Source organism: Urocitellus parryii, chromosome 10 (assembly GCF_045843805.1).
Source record: "Urocitellus parryii isolate mUroPar1 chromosome 10, mUroPar1.hap1, whole genome shotgun sequence".
In the NCBI taxonomy this organism is placed as follows: Eukaryota; Metazoa; Chordata; class Mammalia; order Rodentia; family Sciuridae; genus Urocitellus; species Urocitellus parryii.
The window spans coordinates 40,066,153-40,090,298 of NC_135540.1; positions in this window are offsets into that span (position 1 = coordinate 40,066,153).

Below are 24,146 nucleotides of genomic sequence, written 5' to 3' on the forward strand. Positions count from 1 at the left end.
CATCGTGAATGTTACAAGTAGAGCACTTCTCCTTAGATGGCATTAAAAGAATTTATTATCAACTTTTTTATATTTCTGGAAATCAATATTGTGCTTAATTATGAAAATAAGCCAGCCTTAAACTCTCTTTCATAAACTCTGGATTTCTGAAGACAAAATCATCTTAAGAGATTAAAAGAAATCATAAAAATTTCTTATATTTTCCATTTATTAGTAAAACCATGTTCACTTCATGGGGATAATTTGCTTGTTCAATAGTGCATATGAAAAAATATTAAAGATATTAAGATTATTCAGTGTTTTCTCCTATGTCTTTTTTATAAAAGGTTGCCATAGATTTGTATGCTCATGATTCGAGACACATTTCTCTTACACATGCCCCAGGAACACACAAGGGTATTAACTATGCTCTAAGGAGTCAGGCCACTGCAGTCCAAGGCAGAAGCCAATCAGTAGGTTGCCTTGGCCTCTTACCACTCCCATTCTCAAACCCCATGCTGCTGTTAGGAATCTCATTGACTCCAAGGACTGTAGGTACACTTTTTAAAAGTCTCATATACATCAGATATAATTTCATAAATATCTCTGCAGTATTCTTAGAGGCTTACTCTAATAAAAGACTACTTAACAAAAGATACCTGAAGAGACTGGGTGTCTTTTATATTACTTTTATAAATATTTAGAGTGATCAAAATTAGATATAGTGCATAATTTATCCCAAAGGATGTGCTTCCTTCTTAAATGATAAGATTCAGAAGGCTTAGTTTAAATGTTTTAACAAAAATAGTGAGTAATCCATTAAAACACAATATTATGGATTTGCACAAAGTAATTAACCAGAGTAATCTCCCCCAGATGAGTTACCAGTCCCACCAAATGTTCCCAGTGCTCTATCCATCCTGGACACTTTCTCCCTTAGCACCTTAGATTGCTTTAACTTCACCTTGAACTTTTATTAATATAATCATACAAAATATATTTTGTTTGATTTATTCATTCAACATTATAGTTGTGATATTAATTCATGTTATTATAAACAACAGTAGTTCATTTATTTAATTTGTTACATATAGTATTCTATTTTAAGAATATTCAGCAAGTATCTTACCCAATTGGGTTATTTCAGGTGTTCATGAAGATACTGTTCTTTGTTTTCTCCTAGCACTGTTTTGTTCAATAGAGTAACAACTAGCCACATGGAGCTATTAAACTCTTGAAAGAGTTAGTGAAAATTGAGAAATCCATAAGTCTAAAATATACACCCAATATCAAATAGTAAATGTGAAAACAAGAGTGTAACATATTCCATTATTTTTGTGTTAACCATATACTGAATAACATTATGAAAATATGACCTTAAATAAAATATATGATAAAAATCAATCACGTTTGTGATTTACATTATTTTTATATTGGCCCATTCTTCCTAAAAAAATGTATTGTTTTACATTTCACATTTTGATCAACAATTTGCCTGTAGCTGAGTTTGTCATTATGATGTGGAGCAAGAGTTAAAATCTATATTATACTATCTAGACATCAATGGATCCAAATGTTAAAAGTACTTTCCCTCTAGCACTCCTATTCCCTGTGTGTCTTTATTCAAGTGATCTCACACACAAAAAAAATATTATTTTAAACTCTTTATTCTGTTCCAATATCCTGTATCTTTTTCTTATACCAATAACACAATGTCTTAGTTTTCTTTCCTTATAGTATGTCCAGTTATGTGGTGGTAAAATCCTTTCTGTTCTTTTCGCTTATTTTAATTTGGAGGCGTGTGACCTGTGATTGAACCCAGGGGCACCCAACCATGGAGCCACATCCCCAATCCTTTTTTTTTTTTTTTCTTTTTCATATAGGGTCTCACTAAGATGCTTAGCACCTAACCAAATTGCTGAGGCCAACTTTGAGCTTGCAATCCTTCTGCCTTAGCCTCCCTAGCCACTGGCTTAACAGGTATGTGCTACTGTACTCAGCCCAGTTTCATTTTTAAATAAATTTTAAAATAAATTTTTCAAACTTTCATAAAGATGCCTGCTGAGGTTCTCATTGGAAATGAATTTAATGTGTAAATTATATGACCTGCATTAATTATGTCCAAGCATCCCATATATAGGGCACCTATAAAAACTTACATTGAGCAACAAAATTACCACAAGTGGTAACTTTTTATTTATAGGTGTCCTATATATGGGATAATGGGATGTAGTAGGTGAACATATTAATCATATTGTCTTCTACAACAAACATGAATATACCACCCCCACATTTATTTAGTTCATTAATTTATTTTCTATAACTGTTACTGATATACAATTAATCATTGTCATCTTTTTTCAGGTGATCTTGCAAAATTAGCATGTTAATTCCAAAGTGTATTATCTATAGATTCTTTGTGATTTTTTCAAACAGATAAACATATTTTCCACAAATAATGACAACTGTGTTTCCTTGTTTTCTATATATACATATCCCTTATATCAGCTTTTTGAGTTATCATTCACAGCAGCAAACTCAACTCATGTTAAAAAGGAATTATGGCTATTATTGCCTTGTTTTTAATCTCAGTATATAGATATATATTTCATAAATACCTTTCGTGTCTGCTGTAGTTACTACTGTTGTTTCTGTTTTTGTATTTTAGCCACTTTTAAACAGATTATGAATTATTTTTTACTCATCAACTGTTGAGAAATTTTATCAGGGAGTTGAATCTTATAAAAAACTTTCTGTGAATGTTTTGAAGTGATTATAATATTCTTCTCTTTATTCTATTGATGTACTGAAATAAATTGACTTTTCAATACCAATAAATCCTTAGATTATTTATACAAACTCAACTCAATAACAATTTATTCTTTGTTTAGATTTTTATTTATTTAATTATTCTATAAGTTTGTTTTATTTATTTATTTTTATGTGGTGCTGAGGATCCAAACCCAGGACCTTGCACACAGTAGGCAAGCACTCCACCACTGAGCCACAACCCCAGCTCGTTTGTTTAAATTTTTATTTCTTTTTACCTTTTTTAGAGGGTTACCAGAGTGTGAACACAGGAGTTTTTTACTCCTCAGCTACATTCCAATCCTTTTATTTTTGAGACAAGATCTCACTAAGTTGTTGAGAGTCTAAGTTGTTGAGATTGTCCTTAAACTTGAAATCCTCCTGCCTTAGCCTCCTGAGTCAGTAAGTTTACACACATGTTCCACCATTGTAAAGATCTCTACATTAAACCTGTTACTTTTTTTAATCTTTTATTGATTTTATTTTTTTAAATAGATGACAGCAATGGAATGTATTACAATTCTTATTACATATATAGAGCACAATTTTTCATATCTCTGTATACAGATTGTTACTTTTTAAAAATTGTTTATTTCTAGTATTTATAAGGGCGATTATTCTCCAATCATTTCTTTTTTATTTAATAGTCTAATTAGGTTTTGTTAGTAAAGTTAGTAAAGTTACTCTAATCTAGGTCATATTCTTTTTTTATTCTTCTGAAGTTTATTTAAGATTAGGAGTCTTCTAAGGAATGACCAAATGGTATGACCAATTTTATGCTGGTGCCATATGACCTAGTGTTTTCATTGTAGGAGGAGTTTTATTAAATTCAGGGTATGATTTCTATAATACATAAAAAATATTGTACAAATTTGTTTGTATCAATTTGATTTTAAAATTCTTATATCAATTTCTTTGTTTATGGAATAACAACATTCTATCTAATATAAACAATATCCTATTGTTTATGGAATAAGTGGACATTTCCAGTTTTTTCCCAAGGATTATCACTTTTTCTCTTCTACCAACACCACCCATACTGCTAAAGGTAGTATGGTAATTATTTTTTAAGAGAGATAGAGAATTTTTTATATTTATTTTTTAGTTTTCAGTGGACACAACATCTTTATTTTTTATTTTTATGTGGTGCTGAGGATCAAACCCAGAGCCCGGCGCATGCCAGGCAAGCGCGCTACTGCTTGAGCCACATCCCTAGCCCTGGTAATATGGTAATTTAATGATGCTTTCTAAAAACCAGTTTGGAGGCTTTGTTGATTTTTTTATATTGAAAGTTTTTTTTAAATTAATCAATTGTTGGTCTTATCTTTATTATTGCTTCTGATTACTTTTGAGGGTCTTAAATTACAATTATTTTACTGTTCTGATCACTAATTTGTTTAACATTTATTTTTTCAAACAAAACTATTTACATACACACTTATATACATGGATTTTTAATATTTTTTAATTCTTCTCTGCTTAATTTGATTATTTTGTATTGATTTATCATCCAGATTACTTATCCTTTCTGCATCTATGTTCAATCTGCATTGAAAATTATTTTAGATTCTTGTTTTTCAGTTGTAGAGTTTCTATTTGACTCTTGTACATTTAAATTTTTGATGAATTCTCAACATGTTCCACTACTAAAAGCTTTACTTTTATATTTTTTTATCTACTTTCAAATATTATTCTGCTTTAAGTATGATGCAAGGACCTTGCAACATTTAATTGCATTTTCCCCTTCCTGATTTTGATGATCCATTGTTATATCTTTACTTAAGTCATTGTTATATACTCCCAGAGCAATTTGATATTTTTGCTTAAATAATTCTAGTTCTTAAATATTTAAAACTAAAATTTAAATTATTTTATGTTTATGTATGTATTGACCATTCCAGGAATTTTCATTCTTTGTGGGTAAATTCAATTTTTCATCTGACCTCATTTTTCTTCATCCCAAGAAATTTTTAATATTTTCTGTAGTGCAGGATGACTGGAAACAAATTGCATCAGATTTTGTTTGAAATGGTTTTAGTAAATCCTAATATAGAATATAAGGAGAGAAATGTTTACTGCTTGGTTTTTGTTTTCTCTTCATCCACCTTCAAATTTCCTATTTTATCCCTCAACACTTTTTTTTGTTTCTTCCTGGTGAGAAGTCTATGATGATTCTCATTATTTCTTAAGCACAATGTAAGTTTGTATTCTTTCTTTTCAGGATCTAAGTCTTGCTCTTATTTTTTTTCCAACATCTGAAACCACCTTCCATATATTTAACCCTGTTTTATACATGTTTAATAGTGGAAAGGTTAACATAGTATCAAGATAACATCATGGTATAAAATGGAAGTACAGAAATTGTGTTTGAAAAGGTGTGAAATCCCTTAATATGATCTTAAAGTAGAGATACTTTTGTAGGTTCTGGGAGGTAGTGAAAATTGAAGCATATGATGCAATCACTTCAATATGGAAAACTGAATTGACTTGCAGATTAGTTTAGTCTTGGGGTGGGGGTCTTTAAATCTTCAATTATGTCTTAGAATGTGGAATTTCAGGCAAAAAAAAATAAAAATTCCTATGCTGTTTAGTTAGAACAGTCAGTCACTGCTAGGTTCTGAACACCATGCTTTTCTCCCAGAACTTTGAGACCAGCAGCAACTCTGTTTATTCAGAATTTCATCAAGAGCTTTCTTGTCGCCTTCTCTACCTCACATTCTGATTTTCTTCCCAAAAGGCAAATGCCTTAGGAAAAATGAATTCTGTGAGCAGGGTTTACTTCTTAGTGCTATTCTCTTCTCCAGTACATTTACCCTGAAAGTCTGCTTAGGCTGGTAGATCTGAGCTTTTCAAGTTTTATTTTCCTAGCACAATGAGACTTTGAAAACCTCTTCATCTTCTTTCTTTTTTTTTATATTTCATGTTTGTGTTGTTTTGTTTTGTAAAAGGGATTAAATCTAAGCCCTCATTTGTACTAGCCAAGAGCTCCACAACTGAGCTATATAACACATCTTCTTACCTATTTTCTTAATAGTGGCTTGGATTCTTAACCTCCCTAACCATTGCACTTTGGGGTATGGGAGTACTGGGAATTGAATACAGCAGTACTTGACCACCAAGCTAAATACTCAGTCCTTTTAATGTTTTGAGACAGGGTCTTGCTAAGTTACTTAGGACATTGTTAAGTTGCTTACACTGTCTTCAAACCGACGGTTCTCCTATCTCAGTCTCCTGAGTCACTGCAATTACGGGTGTGCCACTGTGCCCAGTTTCTACACGTATCCCTGTGTCATTTTTGAATTGAAAATTATGCTTGGAGAAAAAGCAGTGTCAAATGATAGGATCAACTGAGCTCTTTAAAGTGCTCAAACAAATGGAAGAATTTATATTTCAACCCCCTTTTATCCTTGTTCTCAGAAGAAAGTTCATAATTCCAATTATTTGAAATGTTCAAATTTAAAAGGTAGATGGGTATAAAAGAGGGAATATTTTAACAAACTACCATTGGTCTAAATTGAAGGATGGTATGGGATTTAGCTACATAAATTTAACACTATCTATTGTAATCCCATCAGGGTAGGAGATTTTATTAACTAATAACAAATATTTGCTTCTCACTAGAATATAGAATTGGTATATGCTACTGTATTTAAGAATGACCATGAAATATATTAATAATTAAACTATATGAGAATTTAAATAGTTTTATTGATTTAATATAACTCTATAGAAACCTATAGTGCAATTATCTCAATTATTATTTGAAATGAAGCAAGTAGTTAGAAATAAAAAAAAGAAAGGAGAGATAGCATAATAGTGAAGTGAAAAGAAAGAGGTAAAGTTAAAGAGTTCCTATGTATGTATTTATTTTCTGTTTACATTTTTCTAAATCACATTCTTTTGTTTCTTTTAGTTTTATTTTCCACATATATACACATTTTGGGAGCACCCACATGTGCAGTTAAATGTTGTCTCTCATTACGTAGAAGATCTGTTTTGTTCTGAACTCTGTGTGTGTGTGTGTGTGTGTGTGTGTGAGATTTGCTTTTAAATTATTTTAAAAAGACTAGCATTTTGCTACCTAATTTTGATTCTATTTAATGTCTGATATATGGCTTCCCTCAACAAAATTCCTGCCTGGTTCAATCTATCTTTTAAAATGTTAGTTGTGCTCTTTTCCTTCAGTGTTTCTAGTACCTACACAGTGCCTGGCACACAGCAAGAAATCAGTAAACATTAATGAAAACAGAGAAGAGCTCTGAATTCCACAATTTTACAAAATGCCTCAATTGTTAGATAAAAAGGAAGTATCTAAGACTGACCCCTCTAATCAAAGCAACTTGGGAGGCTGAAGCAAAATGATCACACTTTCAAGGCCAATCTGGGCAATTTAGCAAGACCACTCCCCTCATCCTACACCAAAAAAAAAAAAAAAAAAAAAAGCTCAGGAATACAGCTCAGTGACTGAGAGCACTTGCTAACATGTTAGTTCAAGGCCCTAGATTTAATCACCAATACCAAAGGGGGAAAAACATCTAAGGCAGATATTGCCAGAGTGAAACAATAAAGGAGAAAAAACAAACAAACAATACTTTCTCAAAATTACACAAAAATTCAGAGGTATCAAGCTCTGTGCCAGTGAGGAGCCCTAATCAGCCAAGATCAAAGTTCTAATATGCTTAAGTTAGAAACAAAGAAACTGGTATAGTGATACCACCTGCTTCACTCTTCCTGCTAAGGATTTCTTTAGCTATTTTGAGACTCTTATTTTTCCAGATGAATTTCATTATTGCCTTTTCTATTTCTATGAGGAATTTCGTTGGTATTTTGATCAGAATTGCATTAAATCTGTATAGTGATTTTGGTAGTATGGTCATTCTGATAATATCAATTCTGCCTACCCAAGAGCAAGGAAGATCTTTCCATGTTCTGAGGTCTTCTTTGATTTCTTTCTTTAGGGTTCTGTAGTTTTCATTGTATAGATCTTTCACCTCTTTTGTTAAGTTTTTGTTTTGTTTTGTTTTTGAGGTTATTATAAATGGGATAGTCTTCCTCCTTTCCTTCTCAGAGAATTTGTCACTGATATACAGAAATGCCTTTGATTTATGGGTGTTGATTTTATGTCCTGCTACTTTGCTGAATTCATTTACTAGTTTTAGAAGTTTTCTGGTGGAGCTTTTTGGGTCTTCTAGGTATAGAATCATATCATCAGCAAATAGTGCTAATTTAAGTTTATATATATATATATATATATATATATATCCCTTTAATTTCTTTTGTCTAATTGCTCTGGCTAGTGTTTCAAGAACTATATTGAATAGAAGTGGTGAAAGACCGTCTTGTTCCAGTTCTTAGAGGGAATGCCTTTAATTTTTCTCCATTTAGAATGATGTTGACCTGAGGCTTAGCTTAGATAGCCTTTAAGAAGTTGAGATATTTCCTGTTATCCCTAGTTTTTCTAGTGTTTTGAACATGAAAAGGTGCTGTATTTTGTCAAATGCTATTTCTGTATCTATGGAGATGATCATACAATTCTTATACTACAGAACATTAGTAACAAAAACAGCATGGAATTGGCACCAAAACACACTTGTATACCAATGGTACAGAATAAAGGACAAAGAGACTAACCCACAAAATTACAATTATCTTATATTAGACAAAGGTGCCAAAAGCATGCATTAAAGAAAAGATAGCCTCTTCCATAAGGGTGTTGGGAAAATTGAAAATCATATGCAACAAAATGAAATTAAATCCCAATCTCTCACAATGCACAAAACTTAACTCAAAGTGGATCAAGGACCTAGGAATTAAACCAGAGACTCTGCATCTAATAGAAGAAAAAGTAGGCCCTAATCTTTATCATGTGGGATTAGGCCCCAACTTCCTCAATAAGACTCCTATAGTGCAAGAATTAAAACCAAGAATCAATAAATGGAATGGAATCAAACTAAAAAAGTTTCTACTCAGCAAATGAAACAATCTGTGAGGTAAACAGAGAGCCTACATCCTGGGAGCAAGTTTTTACTCCTCATACACCAGATAGAGCACTAATCTCTAGGGTATATAAAGAACTCAAAAAGCTAAGCACCAAAAATCCCCCAAATAACCCAATCAACAAATGAGCCAAGGATCTGAACAGACACTCTCAGAAGAGGATATATAGTCAGTCAACAAATATATGAAAAAAATTGTCATCATCTCTAGCAATTAGAGAAATTAAAATCAAAACACTCTAAGATATCATCCCACTCCAGTCAGAATGGCAGCTATTATGTAGACAAACAACAATGAGTGTTGTCAAAGATGTGGGGGAAAAGGTCACTCATACAGTGCTGGTGGGACTGCAAATTGGTGCAGCCAATATGGAAAGCAGTATGGAGATTCCTTGGAAATCTGGGAATGGAACCACCATTTGACCCAGCTATCCCTCTCCTTGGTCTATACCTAAAAGACATACTAAATCAACATACTGCAGAGACACAGCCACATCAATGTTTATAGCAGCACAATACACAATAGCTAAATTGTGGAACCAACCCAGATGCCCTTCAGTGGATGAATGGATAAAATAAAATGTGGCATAAATACACAATGGAATTTTACTCAGCAATAAAAGTGAAAAAAAATCATGGCATTTGCAGGTAAATGGATGGCATTGGAGAAGATAATGCTAAGTGAATTTAGCCAATCACACACAAAAAAATGCCTAATGGAATATTTTCTCTGACATAAGGAGGCTGACTCATAGTGGTAGGGAGGGGGAGCATGGGATGAATAGATGAATTCTAGATAGGGCAGAGGGGTGGGGGGATAGGGAGGGGGCAAGGGATTAGCAAGGATGGTGGAATGTGATAGACATCATTATCCAAAGAACATGTATAAAGACATATGTTGGTGTCAACATACTTTATATACAACCAGATATATGAAAAATTGTACTGTATATGTGTAATAAGAATTGTAATGCATTCCTCTGTCATTTATTTTTTAATCAATAAAAAAGAAGAAACAACAAAACTGATAAACAGGGCATATTAAAGAAACAATACTTTGTTTATAAGAATAGAGCCTTAAAATAGCAATCCCATGTCACCAAGGCTCCTAACAATAACTGGGGATGGTGGAAGTAGCTACCAACTAACATTCAGGTACTTTGCTTTATATTTCTCAGGTTTTTGGAAAATTGGTCTTAATCCTTCATTTACTTATGTATCCCTTACTTACTTCATTCCATTTCTTTATTCTTTAGTCTATGAAAGGAAATGCTATCTACTTATGATCTTCTATTTCTTTATAAGAAATATTTTAAATATAAGAGATGCTACACCTAAGTAGAAGGTGCATTTTTATTGGCTGGGCGTATGTTTAGAGCTATTAAATGGACATCTTTAGATTTTGCAAATTCTGAATAACAAAGATTTCACTTGAAATATAGGTTCTAGAACAGAATTATGAACCATCCTTCCTCAAAAATACATTATATAACTTTATAAATATGTCTGTTGTGTTTTTTATAGTGTTATTTTATATTGCTTGAAATCCCCAGGTAAGATTGTAAGGTTTGTATTTTTTTCCTTTCCCCTTCTTTTTTATTCTCATAAACTTCTGAAAATTCTCCTGTATTACTAGTTGGAGCCCAAAGGCAAACTTTTAGATTTTTCCAAAATTGGTTTTTAGTTCAGACAAATATTTTAGAAGAAATGTGATATTAAAAAACAAAGAAAACAGAGAAAAAGTGAAAATACTAGAAATATATTTAGTGGTTACAATAACTTAATAGCTAAATCCTTGCTTTGCAATTTTTTGTGAAATGACAGAATATAAGTAAGTAACAAAGTCCTATAGTTTTTGTTACAGTGTGGTTTTTTCCTGTCATTTTGTTTGTTTGTTTGTTGTTATTGTTGTATTATATTCTCCTAGTTAGTCACTACTCAAATTCAAATCATGTCTTGTAGAAGTCACATTTTTAGAATCTTAAAAAAAAGAACATGCAGAATCACAGAATTTGTTTGATATAAACACCTTTACAGGCAAAGACACTGAAGTCTTGAGAGACAAATCCCAGTTGAAAGACACTAAGTACTAAACTTGCTGTCCAATTCGACATTCACCACAGCCTCAAATTCCTAATTGAAGTCTGACCTCCTTTAGAATGTTCTCTTCCTTTCCCCTGGACAAATTGCTTCCTGTTAAATCAGTCACTCCATGTCTCAACAAGTCCAGTAACCAGTTCAACTCCTGTAGATCTCATTCTCTATGAAACACTCTGCAATCTGCCCCAAAGCTCACTTTTAATACTTGCGTTCCTTTTATAAGTTCTCTACATCAATCAAACTTGTATTTTTTTCTTTCTGTGCCTTTTTATAACATCATTTTTCTATCTCAAATATCCTCCTTTGTTCGTCAAATATTACATATCATTCCTGTAGCAGAACAACTCATTCTACCACAGGCATTATCTGAAGCTAAAAAAAAAAAAAAAATCTACCAACAGCACTGTGCAGACAGTAGTTTTACTTCCATATAACACATAACTTAATTCACATTCAGAGAGGCTAAGTTAGTTGTCAGATGCAGAGCTACTAAGTTAAAAAAAAATCGGTTCAAAATTAGGTAAATTTATTCCAATCACTTCAATACGGTAAAACATTGCTAAAGTTTATTAAGGCAAGATGCTCTCATCTATGCCAGCCCTAAAATGTGATTCTAATCTATGAAATTTTGAAAGGTTCACACACCCTAGCAAACAGAAATACATATGGGGACATGGCAAGAAATATCCGTCAGTGACTGGGTCTCTTCTTCCATTTCACCACTTCTCTTCAAGTGTGTCTCTGTTATAGTGAAGAGGTAAAAAGTGTATTACCACAAATTGTTCTGTTCCTGTTCTTCCAGACACTGATCATACTGTTGCTGCAGTGCAGGTGCAATTATCACTGTAGAAAAAGATGAAAATTAGCAACTTCCTATTAAGATTTCTATTAAAGGATTAAATAGACAAAAATACCTTGAGACCAGGAGAAAGCAACGGTTTGCGCCTGTGACTTTTTTTTTCCTACTTATTTATGTATTTTATTTGTTCTTTTTAGTTATACATGATAGTAGAGTATGGTTTGATATATTTATACAAACATGACTTTTCTTTCACTTCTGTTTTTTTCATTTGGTAGTAATGATATTACAAAATGTTTCTTAAATCCATCAAGTTGAACAACAGCATAGATTCTGTCAGGTATACTGTAATTTTTTCGGTGGCTAAGTATGTCCTATTGTGGTCAATTTTAAAAGAACCAAGTAATTGGTTTTCCTAATGTAATGACACAGAAGGAAAAATTCTTACTTGGCCTAGCATTTTAGAAAAAATGTTATACCTAGAACAACAGGGCAAAAAAATGGTGGTTAGTAAGAAAGCCTTCTTTCTGTGATATATCACTTCCTGTGAGGACTACATATTAAATGATGTGGTGGAATCAAATGTCTCCAAGTTGATGATACAGCTCCATTATAAGAGAGTATTCCCTACCTGAGCCTCTTTGAATGAAAAATACCTTTCTCCCACACAGAGATAAACTGGTGCACATATAGGCCTCTGTTTCTACTTACCTATTTGGTTCGAATCATTCATTGATTTAAGGCCTTTATCGAAAATCTCTAACACATTATAAAATATTTTAAAAGTTTAACCCTATAATTTGGAGGCTAATGAGTTTTTCTCCTCAAAGGATTACTGAAAGAAGGGGTACATATTATTTATAAACTAAAAAAGTAATTTTTGTGGAATTTCATTGTTCATTTAAATTCTCTCTTAATGCAACTAATAGTGTTAATTTAGAATGATTCTATTAAATTTTACAATGGAAATCTAAAAAGAAATGACTTAATTATTGGATGTCAAATCAGCAAAAGAAATTTAGAGTCACAAGATATGTTTATGTTGGACTCTTGAAATTTTCATATTAGAACTATGTGTTTACAAGGCTTACTCCTGAGAAAATCTTGGATCCTTCCATAGCTGGGCAGGTGACCTTACTCTTCCCTGGAGTCCCTTCCAATTTACTCAGTTGTTAAAATGAGTCACTCCTAAATGCAAATAATGCCTCACTTGATGCTTAACCTGCTGGATGCTGCTCTGTTTCAGATGATTTATGATCATACATTTAAATAATTACATTGGTCTTGTTGTTCTAATATTTCATCTCAGCTTACAAGAAGATACATGCAGATAAATGTATTACAACCTCCATTCCCTTCAATTATTTTCCTCTATTAGAAATTAAGCATCCTTAAAATAACTAAACAACAAGTCTCTTCCCACTGGAATTTAGAGAGTAAATCTACATTAATATGTTATTTTATAATTCCAAACAATAAAATATTCAAAGCTAATGTTTTCACAGCTACCTTCTAGTAGATATGAATTAAAATATATTTCACATAATGGAAAAATACTAAACTTTACTTCTTTAAAAGAAAAATGTAACTAAAAGGTCAAAAGGAATTGCTTTAGAAATCAAAATAATAAAGTAGATATTTAAAAAGCCGGTTACAGATTAAATACTTGGATAAATTTCACTGAAGTTGAAGATATTTTAAATAGCTATGATAATGTGAAGATAATGATGATAAGATGAATGTACTAAACTACTCTATGGGAAGTAAAAAATTTCAGAATAAAGAGTTACAATTCCTGTCACATTTCAAAAACTCAGCATAAGAGAATTATTATTAATGATAGAATATCAGATAAGCTCCCAGAAACCAAAGGCACCCATACTTATTATAAGCCCTCCCTGGCACTTGGATTCCACACTCTGCAGTTTGCTCAATCTTAATTTGTCCTTCCTTTTTCTTCCAGGGTTATATTTTCCTCCAGTAAATAAAATCATGGTCAGTAGCCTTGGAAAGAAAAACAATGCTGTATTTAGAAACAGAGGTTGAGGTCAAGTTTGTACTTAACAGAGAAATAAAGAACTAAAACATAGGCCCAAGTCTCAAATGTCCCAACTGCTTAGAGGGAAAAATGCAACAAATGTAAGTAAAACATTGAACAATGTTCTGCTTCATACAAGCAGAATAATGTGCCAACTTTTAATTAGATGTAAATGCAGCTCATTGACATTATTCCAGATTAAGTGATGGTAAATCCAGATAATAATCCTGACCTCTGCATTACTTTTATTCAGTAGTCCTGGCTACTAGTTCTGCCTTTAGTTTGAAAATAATAATAATTATTATTATTTTATTAAATGCCAGTTTATCATATTTCCTCATCTAGAAGCATATTTTGTGTTTTTAAATATTCTTGGAATTAAATTTGTTTCTAGATACAGAATACTGAGAGGATATAAACAATAGCTCGAGGTCATAGCACAAGGTCAGGAGATTTAGCACAATGACTTTCTGGAGAACTCAGATTTTTACAACTTCTGTTTCCTCATCCTGACCAAGTTGGCTTTCATCCTGAGGTTTTCTGCCTTATGGATAACATATTGCTATTCAAGCATTATGGATCACAAAGTCATTAAAAGGGGAAAAGGACATTTCCCTTTTAGAATTTACTTCAATTGAGGAAGAACTTTTCAAAAATGTTCATTCCATGGCTCACATTTGTCATTCTCAAAGCATTCAACAGTTAAAAAAAAATGAGAATATCATTTGTGGTTGAGAAAAATTTTGATTCTCTTTCTTGGGCTCAGAGAGGAAATCAGCATTCTTGAATACAGCATATTTAAATGATTGAACAAAATTAATGACTGTGGGCAAGAAAAAAGGGAGAATAGTAGAGTCTGTCCCATTCAGATGATAGTATCACATACAGATGATATTTAAATAAATGCCTCAATAACTTTTTCTTTCAACTTTTGTATAATATATAATAATTATTTTATGTTTCATTTATTAATGTCTTTATTTGTGCATTATAGTCATTATAGTGGGGTTAATTTTGACATGAATACATCTGCATGGAAGATAATTTGCTCCATATGAGAACCCAGTACTTGCTCTTTCCCTCTCCTTCTCTTTCCCCCTATTCCCTTTCTCTACTGGCCTTCCTTTGATTTATTTATTAGGTTTTTTAAGAGAGAGAGAGAGAGGAGAGAGAGAGAGAAATTTTTAATATTTATTTTCAGTTTTCAGAGGACACAACATCTTTATTTTATTTTTATGTGGTGCTGAGGATCAAACCCAGCGCCCCGAGCTTGCCAGGCGTGCACGCTACTGCTTGAGCCACATCCCCAGCCCCTATTTATTAGTTTTTGATTGGTGCTTTATACAAACACATAAATGTGATTCACCGTGATATATTCATATATACACATAGCATAGTTTGGTCAATGTCATTCTGCTGTTTCTCTTTTCCTATCCATTCTCTCTCCACCTCTATTCCTTTCCTATATTTCACTGATTTCCCTTGTATTTTCATGGGATCTCCCCTTATATTTTCTGTATTTTACTCTAGCTTCTGCATATGAGAGAAAAAATATTCAACCCTTGACTTTCTGAGTCTGGCTTATTTCATTTTAGCATGATATTCTCCAGTTTCATCCATTTGCCACCAAATGACATAATTTCATTCTTTATGGCTGAGTAAAACTCCATTATGTATACATACACAATTTCTTAACCCATTCATCTATTGATGGGCATCTGGGTTGATTCCATAATTTAGCTATTTTGAATTGTGCTGCTATAAACATTGATGCAGCTATATTGCTATAGTATGTTGATTTTAGGTCTTTTGTATAAATATCAAGTATTGGGATAGCTGAGTCATGTGGTGCTTCCTTTCCTAGTTTCTTAAGGAATCTCAATAATGCTTCTATTTATTTGCAGTCACCAACAATGTATGAATATACATTTTAGCCCCACATCCTCACCAGTATTTATTATTATCTGTTTTCTTAATGACTGCAATTCAAACCAGAATGGCATGAAGTCTCAACAATAGTTTTGATTTTAATCTGACTGATTGCTAGGAATATTGAATATTTTTTCACATATATGTTGGCAATTTTGTATTTCTTCTTTAAGGAAATGTCTTTTTAGCCTTTTTTCCTTTTACGGATTGTGTTTGGTTTTTTTTGGGGGGGGGTTGTTAAGTTTTTGAGTTGTTTATATATTCTGGATATTAATCCCTTATTAGGGGATTAGTTGGCAAATATTTTCTCCCATTCTGTAGGCTCTCTCTTCACATTTTTAATCATTTCCTTTGCTGTGCAGAAGCTTTTCAATTTGATATAAATCTGGTTATGGATTCTTGATTCTATTTCTTGAGCTTTAGGGGTCTTATAAGGAAGTTGGTATCTGCACCAAATGTTGAAGTATTATTGATCATGCATTTTCTTCTAGAAATTGCAAAGTTTCTGGTCTAATTCCTCATGTTTGATTGACTTTGAGTTGACATTCTGGCAGAATGGAGGTAGGGATCTTGCTTCATTCTTCTGTATATGGATATCCGGTTTTCCCAGCACCATTTGGTAAAAAGGATATCTTTTCTCCAGCACATGTATTTGGCATCTTTGTAAAGTATCAGATGACAAGAACTATGGAGGTTTGTATCTGCATCTTCTAGTCTATTACATTAGACTTCATTCTGTTATGATGCCAATACCATGCCATTTTTGTTACTATAGATCTTTAGTACAACTAGAGCTCAGGTATTCCAGCATTATTCTTTTTTCTCAGCATTTCTTTGGCTATTCTGGGTTTTTTCACTTTCAAAAGTTTAGATTAAATTAGAGAAACACATACCAAAGGGTATGTAGTCATCATTTTCTTCTAAGTATTTAATTTTATATAAATGAATTTACCCACAAACACTCTCTCAAGTTCCAATATTGAAAATCAAAAATTTTCTCATTATTTGTACTCTCACTTAGATCCACACCCAAAAATACACACACATAAGAATTTATTTTAATCCAATTTTAAACTTTGGTTAAGGAATTAGTATTAAGAAAAATTATTTAAACCTTGAAAATGGCACAAAATATTTCAGCCTTTTATTTTAATATCATACACATACATTGTTTGCCATGATCATTCAAAGACTATTTAATTTTCATAAGAAAATATTTCCAAAAGTTTCAGTCTTATTGCCTGTAGGAAATTAACTATTGCATTGAACTTATTTTATTGTGTTATCTTTGTTGTTTTGATCCTCATTTAGATCATTTTTTTTTCATTTTACTTTTTTCCTTTATTCATGTGTTGAATATAATTTTTTAAATATGATAATTACAAATATTTAAAAGGTGACATATATGTATATGTATGTATACATAAAAATTTATATTTATACTTTGATATGAAAAAACAATAAATAGAATAACTTAGAATTATTTTTATGTTTGCCACATATCTTAAATATTTAGAATCACTAATCATGGAGATGTACTGAGATATATGGTAAAACAGCTATGACCCATATAGCTATTTCATAAAATTAGGAAGTTATTACTTTGTTGAAGTATAAAACAAATAATTATAGTGAATTTGTGAAAGGGGTTAAATTCTATTTAGGTTCTAGCTAATGTTAAAGGTACACATGATGAACTAGAATTTTAGTTTAAGAACTCAGAGATCAAATGGAAATTATAAATAAATACAGTTTTAATCAATTAGTTTCTAAGATGTTAACTTGGTCTATTGAGACAACAGTTGAAGGTAAAAAAGTAAAATAAAAACGAACATTGCCAAAGAAAGAAAAGTAAATCACTTGCCGTTTTCTCGGTGCTTGCTATCAGGTTTTGCTCGGTAACATATTTTAAAGAGAATTTCATAACAAGAGAAGACAATTTTATTTTATATTTCTGTTAAATTTCTTTCATTATTTTTTTTTTGCCAATTCAGTTCTGTGCATTAAAAACATAATTCACCTCCTAATTTCTACATCTTTAAAAATGCAAAATCAATTTGGCTCTCTTTTACTTATCTGTGTATTTCATTTCAAGCATTATTTGTGAGAAAATGAATTGGAAACAGATAAAATTGGTTCAGCTGTTTCATCAGGTGCTCAATTTTCTGTTTCTCTCTCACAGACATTCAAAGCTTTGAAACAATTTTTCTTTTCTGTTGGAGATGTCAAAATAGTCTCTGAAGATCTATACGATAACTACCTACCAGAATTGATACTTCACATTTCATAATGTTTAAAAAGTATTTTATAAACTTGAGAGAGAATATGAATAATCAGAAACTTGACAGCCTAAAAAAAAAAACAAAAAACCCTCAGGATCCTGTTAGTTGTATATGTTTGCCTTAACAACTTTCAAAGTTCAACTCCTGCTTGACATTATCCTCCTAAATGTAAAGAAGCCAAATACAAAAGGAAAATGGCATGAAATTTCTTCAAGTATTTATTCTTCCTTCTATTCTGGGATATGAAACACGAAGAATAAGTTCACGTTTTGACAAGATCTCAAAATTCTTAGTCATGAAGCAAAAGTAGAAAAGCATCTGCACAATTAGTTATAACAAAAGGGTGTGTACTGTGCTTCCTCACTGATTCATATAGTACAGGAGAAATTTAAGGTAATGAGGGAGCCTGGCATAATGACTCATACCTGTAATCTCAGCAGCTTGAGAGGCTGAGGCAGGAGGATCATGAGTTCAAAGCCAAGCTCAACAACTTATCAAGGCCCTAAGCAATTCAGCAAGATCATGTTTCTAATTTTTTTTTTTAAGGGCTGGGGATGTGACTCAGTGGTTGAGAACACCTGGTTTCAATTTCCAGTACAAAAGGAAAGAAAAAAAAGAAAACAAAATAACAGAAAGAAAGAAAGTAAGTTAGTTAAGAATAATTGTAAATGAAAAAAATTATAGCTAATTAATTAATTAGAATCATTATTTTGTCTTAAATTATTGAATTTTTTTGAGTGTTTATATGTGTAAAAAGTCTTGAAACAAGTCAAAATTCCAAAAATTTAAAAGGGTAAAACTGGGCTGGGGTTGTGGCTCAGAGGCAGAGCACTTGCCTAGTATTTGTGAGTCACTGGATTCGATTCTCAGCACCACATATCAATAAATAAAATAAAGGTCCATTGACAACAACAACAAAAAATTTTAAATAAAAATAAAAGGGTAAAATTGGAACAAATTTTTATAAATACCAATAAATATTAAGAAAGAATCATAAAAAATATCTTGAAAAAATAATTTTACTTACAGTAAAAATGTTCAATCCTAATACTTTCTGTTTTACCTAATTTTCTAAGCCTCCAAAATTTTTACTTTTAGACCTGTGGATACACCAGAGGTACTGTGAGAATAGACTCCACTACAATTCAAAAGTGAGTTCACTGATCTGGTCTTTAATCAACTATTAGCATATAATTCGCCTGAAATTAGAATACCTGTATATTTAGAGAGACAGAGAGTGAGAGAAAAAGATTTTTCTAATGTATGTTTTTTTTAAAAAATTGTATTTAACTATTTCTACCATTTAACTAGTTCTACCAACAAATCCAACTACAAGGTTGTCAATCTCAGCATTGTCAAGGATTTTTGTTTGTTATGCTTTCCTTTTCACAGTTTATCCAGATTGTCTCCTTATATGAGCAATACACTTTGAACTCTGCTTTTCAGCAGTGAATTAAAATTTGGTGCTTCCTTCTTCATATCTCTCTCTAAAGCAACTCTTTTATTACATCTTGATTTCCATGACTTCATTGGGCTTCACCTGGTGTGGCCTGCCAACCCTAATGAATGTAAATTTTAAGATTTGCTGTTCAGTCAAAATATAACATAAAAGTCAGTTTCTAGCTACACAAACTTAACCAAAACTGTACTCTTTGCCTTCCTTTTTTAGTTGGCATGGAGATCTAAAATCAAGAACATTGTTTTATTTTGTGTCTTAGACCATGGCATGCTGTTGAATATATTGCCAACTATGTTTGCCTGGCAAAGTTGAAACCTATTGTTTAAATTGAAAGTATGTGATAATTAAATGGGTACAATTCTGCACACAATAATTTACAGAATATTAAGTTAGTTGTTCTCATCATTATATCAAGAATCTGGCAGCCATTAGGAAGTCAAACAACAATAAGTGCTGGAGAGGATGTGGGGAAAAGGGCACTCTTGTTCATTGCTGGTGGGACTGCAAATTGGTGCAGCCAATTTGGAAAGCAGTATGGAGATTTCTCGGAAAGCTGGGAATGGAACCACCATTCGACCCAGCTATTCCCCTTCTCGGTCTATTCCCTAAAGCCCTAACAAGAGCATGCTACAGGGACACTGCTACATCGATGTTCATAGCAGCTCAATTCACGATAGCAAGACTGTGGAACCAGCCTAGATGCCCTTCAATAGATGAATGGATAAAAAAATGTGGCATTTATATACTATGGAGTATTATTCTGCATTAAAAAATGACAAAATCATAGAATTTGGAGGAAAATGGATGGCATTAGAGCAGATTATGCTAAGTGAAGCTAGTCAATCTTTAAAAAACAAATACCAAATGACTCCTTTGATATAAGGGGAGTAAACAAGGTCAGGGTAGGGACGAAGAGCTTGAGAAGATTTACATTAAACAGGGATGAGAGGTGGGAGGGAAAGGGAGTGAGAAGGGAAATTGCATGGAAATGGAAGGCGATCCTCAGGGTTATACAAAATGTCATATAAGAGGAAAGGAGGGGCAAGACAAGATAATACAAATGGAAGAAATGATTTACAGTAGAAGGGGTAGAGAGAGAAAAGGGGAGGGGAGGGGAGGGGAGGGGAGGGGAGGGGAGGGGGGATAGTAGAGAATAGGACAGACAGCAGAATACATCAGACACTAGAAAGGCAATATGTCAAGCAATGGAAGGGAAACTGATATAATACAGCAATTTGTATATGGGGTAAAAGGGGGAGTTCATAATCCACGTGAATCAAACTGTGTAATATGATGTATTAAGAACTATGTAATGTTATGAACGACCAATAAAAAAAAAAAAGAATCTAGTCTTCCAATTTGAATCTAGAGTTGTTTGCAATATGCCACACTGTCTCCAACACCTGTTGATTCTTTACTAACATGCAACTCAAAACAGTCTCCAGCAGGCAGCATCTTCATCACCCAGTTCCTCTTAGAATTGCTGATCTCAAGGCCCAACCTAGAATAGCTGAAATACAAGCCACATTTTAACAAAATTGCCAGATAATCTCTAAGTGAAATAAAATCTTTAAAGCTTTATCTTACTTGAAACTAATGTCTGAAATATGATATGTCAAGAGCCTTGTAAGGTTTTGAACAACCAATAAAAAAAAAAGCTTTATCTTAGTACATTTCCTATGTAAGCTAAAGTAAATTTCATTCTTACTTAAATTCCAGATCTATGTACATTATTTTATTTTCTGGGAAAATAAATGACTTTCTACTTAAGTGAAAAGTACTGGATTCTGTCCATTCATATTTTTTTAATCTAAGCCCATTTGAAAATCATTCATTTATTTACATACTAACATTTTTGTATTCTCAAATAATTATTAAGAACTTAATATTAGCAGGCATTATTCTAGATTCAGGAAATTTCAGAGTGATGAGAGAAAAAAAACTTTCCCTCATAAAAATTGCATTATATATGAGAAGGCAAACAATAAACAAGATTAATAACTCAATCATACTGTAGGGTAAATGTAACTCACACATACTGTAGGGCAAATGGTAAAAGAGATAAGAATAATAGCAAAGCAGTAAAGAAGGGCAAAGAGTGTCAGAGTGAACGTGGGGTTGCAAAGTTAGAGAAGATTGTCAGCATTTTGAACTAATTGATTTCTTTCAAAGCACATTTACTTTTTATTATTTTAATTCCTATCACCAATTAGAAAACACCAAACCCTGATATTCAACTTTAATTTCTTACCAGTGTTTTGGATCCAGACACATAACAATCTTTATACAAAATTCCTGAACATTTTGACTTAAGTGAGATGAAATCTTAGAATAGTTTTGATTCACATTTCTCTAGTTGTTAGAGATGATGAACATTTTTTCATATGTTTGTCGATTGTTTTTCTTCTTCTATGAATATCTGTTTAGTTCCTTTAGCCCATTTATTGACTGGATGATGATGATGATGATGATTATGATGATGATTAGGTGTTTAGCGTTATGAGTTGTTTCTGTATCCTGGAAATTAGTACTCTAAGTTTCATGTGGTAAATATTTTTTTCCCATTCTGTAGGCTCTCTCTTCATGTTATTGACTATTTTGTTGAGAAGAAGCTTTTGTTGATAAGAAGCTGAGAAGAAGCTTTTTAGTTTGAATCCATCACATTCATTAATTCTTGATTTTTCTCATACATTGCTGGTGGGACTGCAAATTTGTGCAACCATTATGGAAAGCAGTATGAAGGTTCTTTGGAAAACTTGGAGTGGAATTACCCATTTGATCCAGCTATCCCACTCCTTAGTCTATACCCAAAGGCCTTAAAATCAACAGACTACAGTGATGCAACCACATAAATATTTATAGCAGCTCCATTCACAACAGCTAAACTATGGAACCAACCTAGATGCCCTTCAACAGATCAAAGGATAAAGAAAATGTGGTACATGTACACAATGGAATATTACTCAGCCTTAAATAAGAGTGAATTTATGGCATTTGCAAGTAAATTAATGAAACTAAAGAATATCATGCTAAGTGAAATAAGCCAATCCCCTAAAAACCAAAAGCCAAAATTTTTTTTTTTTTCTGATAAGCAGATGCTGATCCATAGTGGGATGTGGGTAGGGAAGAATGAAGAAATTTTGTATGGTGCAGAGGGTAATGAGGGAGGGGGTAGGGCTATGGGGATGGGAAAGACAGTAGAATGAGACAGACATTAGTACCCCATATATGTATGATTACTACTGATATGACTCTGCACTGTGTAGAGGCAGAGGAATGAGAATTTGTGCTCCATTCATGTACAATGTGTCAAAATGCATTCTACTGTCATGTATAACTAACTAGAACAAATTTAATAATTTTTGAAATACAATAAAATTTATGGTTATGTAGTCAAAAAATTCCTAAACATTTAACATCATCAATTTCTTATTATCAAATTAGTAGTCTAACATCTGATGAAAACTCTTGTGATCTTGCTATTTTTTTCTCAACCCCTTCTGAAGTCCACAAGTGAGAAAACTTTATGTGTTATTAAGTTCTGTCAAATTCACGACGACTCCCTCTCCAACAACTTCTTTACCTTTGTGGCTCCTTTAGGTGCCTTTGTATGGCCTCAACATATCTGGAGCTCAACTCTATTTTAAATCCTGCAAAATAATAATAATAATAATAATAATAATAATAATAATAAATGAAATCATTAGTGAACAATGTAAACTTTATAGAAGATTTAATAACAGAGAAAAAGAACAATATTTGCTTTACACAGTCACAGATTGGGTTCTCTAAATGGAAGATTTCTCTGTAGGAGTTCTATTGGAAAGTGCTGTCAAAACACACTAGAAAAGCAGTGATAAAGCAAGTTTACAAAGAGGAAGAATTTGAATTGTGATAATTAGGTTGTTAAAGAAACCTCAAACAACTGCAGCAGTGGGAGTTCTAAGGTTGAGGTGGTTCTTTGGAGACATTCTTTTTTGTTGTTATTAAATTATTTATTTATTCTAATTTGTTAAAGATGACGGCAGAATGCAATTCATTTCATATTACACAAATGGAGCACAAATTTTCAAGTCTCTGGTTGTACTTAAAGTATTTTCACACCATTCATGTCTGTATACAAGTACTTAGGCTAATGATGTCTAATTCATTCCACCATCTTTTCTACCCCAAAACCCCCTTCCTCCCTCTCCCTCCCCTTTGCCCTATCTAAAGTTCCTCCATTACTCCCATGCCACCCCATCGCCATTATAAGTCAGCATCCTCATATCAAAGAAAACATTCTGCCTCTGTTTTTTTGAGATTGGCTTACTTCACTTAGCATTATATTCTCCAGCTCCAACCATTTACCTGAAAATACCATGATTTATTCTTTTTTAGTGGTGATTAATGTTCCATTGTGTATACATACCAAAATTTCCCTATCCATTCATCTACTGAGGGCATCTGGGTTGGTTCCACAATTTAGCTATTGTGAATTGTGCTGCTATAAACATTGATGTGGCTGTGTCCCTGTAGTATGCTGTTTTTAAGTCCTTTGGATATAGACCTAGGAGTGGGATAACTGGGTCAAATGGTGGTTCCATTCCAAGTTTTCCAGGGAATCTCCATACTACTTTCCAGATTGACTGCACCAATTTGCAGTCCCACCAGCAATGTATGAGTGTACCTTTCCCCCCAAATCCTTGCCAGTTTGTATTCCTGATAGCTGCCATTCTGACTGGAGTAAGATGAAAGAAATCTTAGAATAGTTTTG